The sequence below is a fragment of the Physeter macrocephalus genome, unplaced genomic scaffold (assembly GCF_002837175.3).
Source record: "Physeter macrocephalus isolate SW-GA unplaced genomic scaffold, ASM283717v5 random_24, whole genome shotgun sequence".
Classification (NCBI taxonomy): Eukaryota; Metazoa; Chordata; class Mammalia; order Artiodactyla; family Physeteridae; genus Physeter; species Physeter macrocephalus.
The window spans coordinates 157,985-170,668 of record NW_021145311.1 but is presented as its reverse complement, the minus strand read 5'-3'; the positions used below and the strand labels follow the sequence as shown (position 1 = coordinate 170,668).

Sequence of the window (12,684 nt, the reverse complement as noted above, 5' to 3'; positions counted from 1 at the left end):
TATCTATCTATCTATCTATCTATCTATCTATTTATTTATTTATGGCTGCGTTGGGTCTTCGTTGCTGGGCGCTGGGCTTTCTCTAGTTGCGGCGAGAGGGGGTTACTCTTCCTTGTGGTGCGCAGGCTACTAATTGCGGTGGCTTCTCTTGTTGTGGAGCACAGGCTCTAGCTGGGCGGGCTTCAGTAGTTGCGGTGTGTGGGCTCAGTAGTTGTGGCTCGTGGGCTCCAGAGCACAGGCTCAGTAGTTGTGGTGCAGAGGCTTCGGTGTTCCGCGGCATGTGGGATCTTCCCGGACCAGGGCTTGAACTCGTGTCTCCTGCATTGGCAGGCGGATTCCTAACCACTGCACCACCAGGGAAGTCCCTAAACATTTTTTTTTAACATTGTGGTAAAATGTATAACAAAGTTTGCCATCTTAACCATTTTTAAGTGGCACTAAGTATATTCACATTCTTGTGCAACCATCCCCACCATCCATTTCCAGAACTTTCTCATCTTCCCAAACTGAAACTCTGTCCCCATTAACTGACTTCCCATCCCCTCCCCCAGCCCCTGGCCCCCACCATCTACTTCCTGTCTCTGTGGTTGTGACTCCTCTAGGGACCTCACATAAGTAGATTCAGAGAGTGTTTGTCCTTCTGTGTCTGGATTCTCTCACTGAGCATCATGTCGTCAAGGTTCATCCATGTTGTGATGAGTGTCAGAACACCTTGACTTTTTAAGGCTCAGTAATATTCCACTGTGTGGACGGACCACATTTTATTTATCCATTCACGTGTTGATGGACACTGGGGCTGCTTCCACCTTTTGGCTGTTGTGAATGGCTATGAACGTGGGTGTGCAAACATTTCTTTGAGACCCTGCTTTCAATTCTTTTGGGTGTATATGCAGGAGTGGAATTGCTGGATCGTATGGTGAGTCTATGTTTAACTTTTGGAGGAACTGCCATGCTCTTTTCCACAGCGGCTGCACCATTATACATTCCCACTGGCATTGCCCATGCATTCCAATTTCTCCTGCCAACACTATTTTCTGTTTTTTGATAGCAGCCATCCTAATGGGTGTGAGGTGGTGCTCTGTGCCTTCTACCCCATGTCTTATCAGAATAATTTTTAACTTCAGAAACTTCAGGACAACAGCTTCCACTCGTGGGCCATGCAGCATTGTGGTGAGGGGAGGGGCTCCAAGGCCATAAGGGTTCAAATCCCAGCTCTGCTATGTCCATGCTGGGTGACCCTGAACAGGTCACTCCACCCCTCTGGGCCTCAGTCTTCTCATCTGTGAAATGGGCATGGTAACAGTGTCGACCTCACAGTCCTGTGGTGGGTGTTAGCAAAGTGTCTGGCATGCTGCAGGTGCTCCGTAAATGCTAATTATTATTATTGTTGTTGTTGCCGTTGGTATATTGAGTATCAGAGGCCGGGCTGGGTGGTTTCCAGGAATTGCTTCATGGAGACCCATGATGGCTCTAGTACGGTTGATATAACATTCAGCCCATTTTGCAGATGGGGAAACTGAGGGGCTGATTGAGGGGCCACGACCCACCAGAGAGGATGTGGCAGCTGGATTGAACCCAGGGCTCTCTGCTACCAGGATTTTGCTCCTGGGGGTTGAGCGTACGAATGGTCATGGCAAGATTAATAATCAGCCGTTCCGTCATCCCTCAACCCAGTGAGGCCAGCAGTTATTTAACACCCAGTTCACAGATGGGAAGACTGAGGCCCCAGGTCGGGATGGGACCTCACGGCTCATTTTTTCTCCTGGTTTTCATAACTTTGTGATGCAGCAACTCGGGGCTAGAAGGCTGTTCCTGTCCTCCTTCTGTCCACAGCTGCCCCGAGCCCCTCAGAACCACCCTGGGAACCCTGAAACCCAAACTGGGCTTTTCTTACCAGCCCCATTGTTCCTGAGCCAAAGACAAGGGTGTCAGCCTCCCAGTCCCTCCCCTGCCCTGAGGGCCCCATAGCCCAGCTCCCACCCCCTACCTGGTCCCCTGGCTTCCAGTCCCGCCCCTTCAGTATCCTCCTCAAGGTAGCAAAGGAATCTTTCTAGAACCCAAATCTCACTTGTTTCTTCCCTGATCTAAACCAGGGTCTCTCCCCTTAGGCACTGCTGACATTCAGGGCCAGGTCATTCTTTGGGGTGGGGAGGTTCTGGGCGCTGCCAGGTGTGGAGCAGCATTCCTGGCCCCCACCCACTCGATGCCAGGAGCATCCCTCAATTGCGACAACCAAAAATGTCCCCAAACACCACCCAGTATCCCGTGGGGGGCAAAACCACCCCCAGCTGAGAACGTCTGCTCTAAACCCTTCTATGGCTCCCCAGGGCCCTTGAAATGAAGTCCCCTCTCTTCCTTCACCTCTGAGCACCTGCACATGCTGTTCCCTCTGCTTGGAACACCTTCCTCCTGCTCCCAGTAACCTGGTGAACACGCTCGCTCGTCAGGTCTCAGACATCTCCTCCAGGAAGACTCCCCAGATCAGCCCCGATTGACTTCCTCTGGGCTCCTGCCTGCCTGTGCAGGAGGGCCCTGCTCACCCTATCTTCCAAATGCCTGGTTAACTGTTCATCTTCCCCACTGGACTCTGAGCTCCCCGAGAGGGCGGGACTGAGTCTGTCTTGGCCACCACTGTGTCCCCACTGCCCAGCATAAGGCCTGGCATACAGTAGAAGCTCAATAAAGAATAAAAGTAGCAAACACCAAGCACTTGTGATGTGCCAGGCACTGTCCAAAGGACTTAAATGAACTCATTTGATCCGCACAACACATCGGAGAGGTGGGTGCTGTGTCCCTTACACAGATGGGGAAACTGAGGCACAGAGAGGCGAAGTCACTTGCCCAAATGGAAACAGTGGAGCCAAGACTGAAACCCGCTCAATCGACATTTGTTAGTTTGACGATCATGCAGAGCTGAACCCCACATGCTCTTTGGGGGAGTCTGGGTCACGTCGGGGCCAACCCACTGCACCTGGCCTCAGTTTACCCCCCTGACCTGGGGTTATCGGAGAGGTGGCACCTCTCCCACCCCTCCAAGACCATCTGCTGCTCTCCATGAAACTCGAGGCATCTCTGCCAGCAGCTGCCCGGCGCCCACCTGCCTGGAAGTGGCCCCACCGCGGGCCCTGGCACCTGGTCACTGGGAGCCGCACTACCTCCCAACCCCGGGGCCGGGCGTGGGGAGCTGCGTGGCCAGCGTATGCACCCCTTGGCGTGCAGGGCACCCATGTGTCTGCCTGTCTGCAGCCCTGGAGACGTGCATCCATGCACATGGGGGTGGGAGGGACGGTCACAAAGAGACAGAGGTCCGCCCCCAGCCGGGAGGGCTCGCGCTGTGGCACGGCCTCTCTGCCTGACCTCCCAACCATCACTCCAAGCCTTGGTACAGTCTCACTATACAGATGAGGAAACTGAGGCAGGGATGGAAACTCCCCTCAGGCCACCTGGCTTCACCCTCCCATCGACGTTCCCAGGTACCATATGGCCTTAGCTACTCTAACTTCGTCAAAAGCTCAAATTTCCTTCTGGAACATTTTTTCCCACCTGGCCAGGGCTACCTGGGCTACCCCAGGGCTTCAGCATACATTTTAGGATCAGCTGGTAAGTTCCAAAACAAATAACATAAAACATAAAACCTGTTAGGATTTTCACCGGAATGGTGCTGAACGCATAGACCAAATTGATCTATTGACGGACAGGCTCCCTGCCTCCGCTAATGGCTCAGGCCCCACCTGGGAGTCAGCCCCCCACCAACTCCCTTCAGCACCGGCCCCTTCTTTTCTCACCCTCACATCCAACGCCAGCAAGCCCTGTGGGGTCTGCCAAATTCATCCAGAATTCTCACCCCTCACTAGTCTGTTTCCTGGTCGGCCCCCAGCATCTCCTGCCTGGACCCCACAGTCCCCTCCACCCGGTCCACAGCTCGCACCCTTCATCCCCACAGTCTGTCCTCCCCGCAGCCGCCACCAGAGGGCGCGCGTGAGCACCCGAGTCAGGCCCCGCCCCTCCTCTGCCCCCAGCCCTCCAGGGCTCCCTCCTACCTCCCAGTAAAAATCCAAGTCCTCCTGGGGCCCACAAGACCCTGCGCGACCTGCCGCGTCCCCTCCCTGCCGCCCTCTCCTTCCTCTCTCCCCCTCGCTCACTCCGCTTCAGACACGTGAGCCTCCTCGCTGTTCCTCTGACACACCAGGCCTGGTCCTGCCCCAGGGCCTTTGCACGGGCTGTTCCTCACTCCTGAAAGCCTTTTCTCTCAGATACCCACATGGCTCCCTCCTTATTTCAGGTCTCCACCCCCACCCCCTGGACTCTAGCAACCCCTTCCCTCCCCATGCACCCACCTCCCACCTGGGGTCCAGTGTCACACTCTCAAAGGGTCCTCTAGACCCTCTGTTACTTCGAATATGGTCCTTGGACCACCAGCAGCAGCAGCCTCACTTGGGAGCGGTTAGAAATGCTGAGTCCTGGGACTTCCCTGGTGGTCCAGTGTTTAAGACTCTGTGCTTCCATGGCAGGGGCATAGGTTCGATCCCTGATTGGGGCAGTTCTGCATGCCGTGAGGTGCAGCCCCCTACCCCCCAAAAAAAGTCTACACGGGGATGTCCCCTCCTCCAGGAAGCCTTCTCTAACTGCCTTCCCTGGGGAGCTCCGTTTCCCCGGGCTCCCCCAGCCATGATCCCGCCCTCGGCTCCACCCAACCTCACCAACTTGGCAGCATCTGTGACCAGCTCTGGCTCTTTGTACCCCAAATTGGAAGCTATTCATTCACTCATTGGACGAGCAATTACTGAGCACCAGTTGTGTGCCAGACACTGTTCCCAGCATGGGGACGCAGCGATGGCCAAGACACTTGCAAAGCCCTGCCTTTGGGGGGTTCCCAGTCCAGTGGGGAGATAGGGGTACACGCATTACCAAAAAACGGAACTCAGCTTCTGACAATGATATCGAAGCCTGAAGATGAAAATGCAGAGAATGATGGAGAGTGATGGCAAAGGGGCTGCTTTGGCTGGTGGTCAGGGGACCTCCCGGAGAGGGAACTGAAAAGGCAAAGCCCTGGAGGGTGGAACCATCAAAGGAACAGCAAGAAGATGCCAATGGGCGGGGAGGCTGCCACATCATAAGAGAGGAGCCCTGGGACTTTCCCCCTTTTCCAGACAAGACACAGAGCCTCAATTTTCTCAGCTGTAAAATAAGGCACTAGGACAGGGCCTGGCACACGTGTTTACTCTCTGTGAAATGACCTTGCTGGGTGACCTTGGGCCAGCAGCTTGCCCTCTCTGGGCCTCTCCATACCACAGCAGGTGACTCAGTGACCCCAGGCCAGGCTCGGAGCCCCTGTTTCTCCATCTGCCATGGCAAGGATGGGGGCGGGATGCCCGTCTCCAGTTCTATGGAAGGAGCTCCTGTCAGCCCGGCCGCCCCAGGATTCCAGCTCCGGGGCCCGGCGTCCCCAAGGGGATCGAGTAACCTGGCCAGGCAGCCGGGCCCCTGCGTCGTCCAGGTCTAGTTACCAGCTCTGCTTACAGCTGCCTCCTCCACCTGCCTCAGTTGCCCCCAGTGCAGCCCAGCCGGGCTCCGGGGCTGTCTAGGAACTTGGCAGACTAGCCAGAGGGAGTCCCTCGGGGCCCAGGCCATGGGGGCGCTGAGGAGAGGGGCTCCCTCGCCCCGCAACGTTCGCACCAAGCTGGTTAACTCATCCCTCCCCAGCCTGGGAGGCGGCCAGCACATCCCCTTGGTCCTCAGCCTTCCTCCCTGTGTTCTCAGTTCCCGGAACCTCTGCTTCCCCATCAGGGACTTGAGCACGATAACCATCCCCAACGGGTTATCATGATGGGTAAATGAACTCCAGAGAGTACGTGCTTAATAAACTATTGACTGCTGTGCAGCCTAGGGTTACATCCTTCCCCTCTCTGGGTTTGCTTCTGCCTCTGTAAATCAGGGATGAGAACATTGGCTCCACGGGGGCAAGGGGTCTGGTGCACAGTAGGCCCTCAACAAATACTGGCTGAATGCATGTCCCACAAAAAGATCCAATTTGTGAAAGAGCTACAAGGATCTGTTTATTCCAGACTTCCTGAGCACCTACCATGTGCCAACATGGCTGGGGATTCAGCCCTGACCAGGATCATGCACAGAGCCGGGCATGCAGTAAGCACCCAATGAATGCTGAGCATCTCATTTAAAGAGGATGGTGCTCAGAGTACCCGAGCCGACTCCCCGGTGGATCCCGCAGCAGCGCAGCAGGGCAGGGATTTAAGCTAAAATTTGATGAAGCCCCTACTGTGTGCCAGCTGCTGGACCAAGCCTTTCACATGTTTGAACTGGTTTCCTGCCCACGCCAACCCTATGAGGCAGCGACCAGCACCATTATCCCCATTTCACAGAGGGGAAAAACTCAGGCTCAGAGAGGTTAAGACACTTGGCCAAGGTCTCACAGCACAGGAGGGTGTAGCTGGGATTCGAACCCAGGCCACGTGGCTAAACTGCCTCTTGCTGACATTTACCGAGTGCCCACAATGTGCCGCCATCTGTCAACGAGGCTGCACAGCCTAATTGCACATTTTGCAGAAAAGCAAGCAGAGACCCAGAGAGAGGCTGCCCCAGTGCCAGGCCACTCAGAGAGCCGGTGGGGAGACCAGGTGGCAGAAGCAGGACCTTGAGTGGGGGACATGGACAGGTCCCCGGGGCTCCCAGCCAGATAGACAGGGGGTGCTCCTGGGTAATTAGTTTTAATCACTGTTTGGAAATTGGGCTGCCAGGAGGCAAATCGGAAGCAGCAACTTGTAATTAGGAATGGGGAAGGGGGGCGCTGCTTTCTTGGTGATGCGGCGACCATTCCGAGGAAATTAAAGTGTCATTTATACCCAGCGGGTAATTAGGGGGCCTGGGAGGGGGCCACTCGAGGGGGCTGGGGGCTCCTAGGGAATCCGGGATGGCGCTGGGGCTTGGGGGCCAGGAACCCACAGATTCCCAAGTGGGGGGCCCTGAGCCGGCCTGGGGGCAAATGTACCCTGGGTCTCAACCACAATTTGGAGGAAACACAGAAGAGCAGGGTGCTGCTCTTGGGACCCAGCTTTGGGGGACAGAGGGGAGTAAGGTTCGGCTCTAGGGGGCTCCACCTTAGGGAGGGCAAACAGATCTGGTCCCTGCCCTTGGGGTCCTCAACCTGGAGGAAGCAGAAGATGGTGAGCCCGGCCCCTCTCACTTGGTGTTCTGGGAGCCCTCCTCTCCCCCAGGCTGTTCCTCCCAACCAGAAGTCCCCCAGTCACTGTCCCTCCCTAGAGGCCCTGTCTGGGAGGCCACAGGGATCCCCAAGTGGGATGAGACCAGAAAGGCAGGTCTGGAGGGGGACACCACTGAGCGATGCTGGGCGGGAGGCAGGAGGGGCCGTGCCAAGTGCTGCTGGGAACGGAAGACCTGACGATGAACTTGAAGAAGACAAAGGCGGGAAATGGGTCCTGGGGGATGGTCCTGGGGTCATAGTGGACCACAAGCCCTGGTGAGTCAGGGCTCAGGAATGGTGGAGATGCTGGCAGAGTGATGTGGGTTCTGGGGGCTGGGGCGTGAGGACTGTGTATCAGTGGAGCAAAACGGCGAGGGGACAGGGGCCCCCGTTTTGCTGGGTGACCTAGGGGAATTTGCCACCCCAATCTGTGCCTCATTTCTTCCCAGACCCTGGGACGTAGACATTCAAAGGGGAATAACAGCAAACATTTATAGAGCACCTATTGTGTTCCAAGCCCTGTGCAAAGGGCTTTGCAGAAAGTACTGGTGGGGTAGGTAGGAAGGGTTTCCTCACCATTTTACAGGTGAGGAATTGTAGGCAGCCCAGAGTGGGCAAGTAATGTGCCCAAGGTTGCACAGCTAGGAAAAGGCCAGACTTGTTTTTGAACCCAGGCCATATGGTCCAGACACCACATTCTTAACCTTAGCACTATGTGCCCCCAGAGAAAGGGGCTCTCAGTCCCCCACATCTAGCAAGTCCAAAATCTACCCTGATCCACCCACTTCGTTTCCCCTCTACTGCCTCACCCTGGCTGGCCCCCATCATGGTTCATCTGGACAAGCGCAGACCCCTCCACCCTGATCCCCCAGCTCTGGCCCTTGCTGCCCACAGCCTGTGCTCCCTGCAGCAGCCAAAAGGCGCCTGTGAGCACTTGAGTCAGGCCCCGCCTCTCCTCTGCCCAGAGTCCTCCAGGGCTCCCACCTCACTGGGATAAAAGCCCAAGTCCTCCCTGTGGCCCACAGGGACCTGCATGACCTGCGCTGTCCCCTCCCTGCCCTCCCCTCCTCCCTCTCTCCCCCTTGCTCACTCTGCTCCAGACACAGGGGCCTCCTCACTGTTCCTCCAACATACCATGCACGGTCCTGCCCCAGGGCCTTTGCACGGGCTGTGCCCTCTGCCGGGAAGGCTCTTCCAGTTCTCTGCATGACTGGCTCCTTTTCATTTTCCAGGTCTCAGCTCAAACACCACCTCCTCAGAGACACCCTCCCTGACATCATCAGCTAAAACAGCCCCGCCCTTCTCAGTGTCATTGTCCTCGGGGCACTTGTTATACTCGATTCACTTTCTTTCCTGAGTTAGTATCCATGTTCCCATCTAGTGTGAGCTTGGCAAGGGCAGGGCCTGGTCTGCCTTGGTCATTGCTGGGTTCCCAGCACCTGGCACATAGTAGGCAGTCATTAAATATCTGTCAACTCATGAAATGAGAGCAAAGACCCCACAGCTCTCAATGAGATGAGGACCAGAGGCCACAAGCTTCTTCTTTTCAAAATTATTCCTTTTTCTAGAGTAAGAAAAGAACAGGTCCAGAGCTGGCATTTCCCCTGCATCCTCTTGTTTAAATGTTCAACCCTAAGGGAGAGAGTACAGCATCCATGTTTCACAGATGGGGAAACTGAGGCTTAGAGAGGGGGCATGAGGGAGTGAGTGAATGAAGAGATGAATTCCAACCCAGGTAAGTCTGATCCAACTGTTGTGGCAATCTCTAAAGGCAAAAATTCAGAGGGGCTGTCTCAACTGCCCCAGGGGATTCTTACTGGGCCTTCAGGAAAGGGAGAAGGTTCTAAAACTATCAGAAAACATGTGGCTTCCCCCCTGGTGAACTCCTACACATCCGTCATGGTCCTAGGGGCAATGCCCCTCCTCGATGCATCTTCTCTGATCCACTGGGAAGAGCCAGCTTTCCTCAGCCCCGTTTTGCCCCAACTCTGATCCCATGTAGCCAAGCCTGTTTCCCCTCCCTGAGCCTGGAAGAACCTTGAGGGCCAACCAGGCACTAGAGCTAAATCTCCCTCTCTGCAATCCCAGCATCACCCAGCCCAGGGCCAGGCACACAGAGGCCACTGGGAGCATCTGTTTAGTGACTGACCTCCCCTACCGCTCTGGACCAGGTCTCCCCCTGGGCCCTCCTGAAAACCCATGTACCCACAATCCTCTCTGGGATCCTGCAGTTGGGAAGTTCTCTCCTAGGTCAGCCCTTGGAAGGCAGGCTCAGCCTGGGACAAAATGCATCCTGGGAAATGTAGTCCTCACTAGACTGGGCTTCCCTCCCAGTAGGCCCTGGGGCTACCACCTTTGGACCCTGGGGCCAGTGAAGGAGCTTCAAGGGTGGCTTGTAGGGGGCCACCCCTGTATCCCTGCCCAAAGAGATGGAAGAGGGGTCCTTGGCCTCCCAAGTCACCTCCTTAGCACATTCTAATGCCTGCCACTTCATCTGGACATCCCTCAAGGGCAGGTGATGAATGACTGTGATAATAAGAGAGAATTATGTGGCTCAGGCCCAGACCTCTCAGGCCACACATCAAACCCTGGCTCTGGCAAGCCAAACCTACACCGATCACAATGGCGGGGGTATCTAGCGTGCGGGTCTGTTCCCTGAAGCCGACTCCTAGATAATTTGACCACAGGATGTGGGGCAGACGGCCGGGGCCTCCCGGGGCCCCCTCCCAGGCTGCCATGAGCCTCAGTGTCCCTGTTTCTGCTAAATGAGGCCCCACCCACGGTCAACCCCAATCACTGCTGGGTCTTGGATGAATCAGTCTTGAGAATCTGCAGCCCCTTAAATGGCTTAGAATTTTGGAATCACTGTATCCTAAACATTTTTCCAGCATTCTGGAAAACCTGTCTCCTGGTAGCTATCCTTCCTTCCCCACAGCTGCTCAAGGTCTGAAACGTGGCGCATTCCCTCCCCTGCTCTAAGATCTTCGATGGCTCCCTATTACCCTCGGGATAAAGCCCGCTCCCCAGCTTGGCATCCGCGGCCCCCGTCACCTCTCAGGCCTCATTGTTTATTGTCTCCCACCCTTAAAATAGCCCAGTCACTCAGGAGTCCCCAAACACACCCCTCCGTGGTTTTCCCCACTGCTCCCTCATCCTGGAATCCCTGACCCCCTCGCCTCCTGGCAACCACCTTCTCACCCCTCAAGGCCAGTGCCAGCATCCCCTCCTCCAGGCAGGGGATGCTGGCACTGGCATCCCTGCTTCCACCTGTCCTGACCCCGGCTGAGTCCTCTCTGGGTTCCCCATCATCATCTGGCAAAGGGCTGGGCACACAGGACAGGGCCACACCACAGGGTCAGTTAGGGACACTCTCCTTCCTGGGAGATGGGCAACGACCGGCACATCCTTCAGCCCCGGGGGACCCAGCTTACCTGTCCCGCCAGCTGACGTCAGGGTCACCTTTGCAAGGACAGTTTGATTTCTATCTTCCTGGTCCAGCCCCCGGTAACCCCAGCAACTCTCGGCTCAAGCCCTGGGCAGCCGCTGCAGATGCCAAACCCTCCTGCAGCTCACATCTCCAGCATCTTCTTTGACCAGAGGACAGAAGTGAATGGCCCCTCCCTGGTGACTCAATACCTCCGCTGGGAGTCGTGCTCTCACCTCAAAGCAGAGGAGGAGACAGGACCCTTAGGCCCCATGGGTGCTCAGCCCTGGCAGAAGGCAGGTGGGGACTGGAGGGAGAGGTTACAAATCCAGGGTATTCCTTGGGACCTCTCTCTGCCTTATCTCCCTCCACTCAGGTCCTAAAACCTTCTGGGGAGATGGCAGCCCAGAGAGGGCTAGAGACCTGTCTGAGGCCACACAGCAGCACTCCTCCTCTCAGGCCCCAGCCTTCTCCATGATGCTTTTTTTTCTTTGGAGAGGGGTGGGGCGTTGGAAGCTCCAGGTCTAATTTCTTCCCTGCCCAGGTCGGCTGGGTGGGGGACCGGGGTTTCCAAGGAAACTTTTGGGCTGGCATTTTGGGTTTCAGCAGATGTGGAGGCTCCTTTCCCCCTTGACCCCATCTAACAGCCCCAGCAGTGGAGAGGCCTGGCTTCCCTCTCCACCCATTCTGCCGCCTCCCTGGGCCTCAGTCTCCCTGTCTGTTCTCGGGAATGGGCCAGTTCAGGGTGGACACGCTACAGTTTAATGAGTCTCCTGCCAGGCTGCCACCTACCCGATATCCAAGGTCCTCTGTGCCACAGGGACCCCCCCCCCAGGTACCTTCCCGAAGAGCTCAGGACCCCCTCCCAGGAGAATCCTGACCCCACCTATAACTCCCAGCCTCTCCCCACACCCTGTACTCTGTCTAAATAGAGTTTCAGCAATTGCTCAGATACATTAAAAAATTTCAAAATTTCATCCTTGAAAGAAAATGTATCTACTAGGATGTGGGAAAGGGACTGGCCAGCGTCTGTAGGGGAGGGGATGCCCCGGGGGTACTGAACTTTGATTTTGGAGAGTGCGCTGTACCCTTGAGAAGCTGAGGGGACCCAGAAAAATATGAAGCAATGCAATTTTGCAAACTGGGGGGCTCTTCTGAAGCCCCAGCCATTGGTCCCCCCCTTCCTCCTTAAACCCAAAAGAGATCCCCAAAACTTAAGGGCCCAATCCCCTAACCCCAAGCCCCAGTTCCCCTCCAGTCTGGGGGTCAAAGATGACAGCCTCAGGGGGAGGATGCCAAAGACCTCAGCCAAAGAGGGCCAAACAGGAGTTGAGGGTCTGGGAATCGCCCCCAGCCCCAGGACGCTTGCAAAAACTCCCAGCTTCAGCGTCTACACGTCCGGGCAGGGGCAGAGCAGGGCGGAGGTGCCCCAAACTCGGAGGGCACTCCGAGGGGGAGAGCGGGACAGGGGGCACGTGACCCCTGCCCTGGAGACCAATCAGCGCCCACGGGAGGGGGCCACACTCGGCGCCCCCCACCCCTCCCAGCGCTCTCGGAGAGAGACGCTTTCTTTGTCCCTTTGTCAGCTCTTGGGGGGCCCCGAACCCCTGGGCTCCCACTGCAGCGGGGGGGATCCGGACCGGCTGACTCTCTCCCCCCACCGCGGCCCCTCCCCCGCGGCCCGGGCCCTGGACTCGTTCAGGGGCGCCCAAGGTGCGGCGGCTGGACCGCGGAGTAGGGCGGAGGGGCCTCACCTCGCCGGGACCACCGCACCAGCCCCGGGGGGCCCTCGACTTAGCGCCCAGGGCCCCGCCCCCCAGCACCACCTCCCACCCCCGGCCAGCAGGCCCCCTGCCTGCCCTGAACCCCCCACCTGGGCCCTAATCCAGCGGCGCAGCCGCAAGCCCCCATTATTGTGCTTCCTACGGCCCCCTCGGACAAAACCTCCACCCGTTGCGGTGCCGACAGAACCCCCATTATAGCTCCACATACAGGCCCCCAGTCAACAATCCAGGCCCCCCCCCAGCTGCGGTGCCATTAA

General features: G+C 56.9%; 1 protein-coding gene across 1 annotated transcript in view; it reads right to left on the bottom strand.

Annotated features, from left to right (window-relative positions):
• Positions 1–12,684, bottom strand: part of SEMA6B (semaphorin 6B) — a 28,024-nt gene that overhangs the window by 14,420 nt on the left and 920 nt on the right. The gene's annotated exons all lie outside the window — the stretch shown is intronic.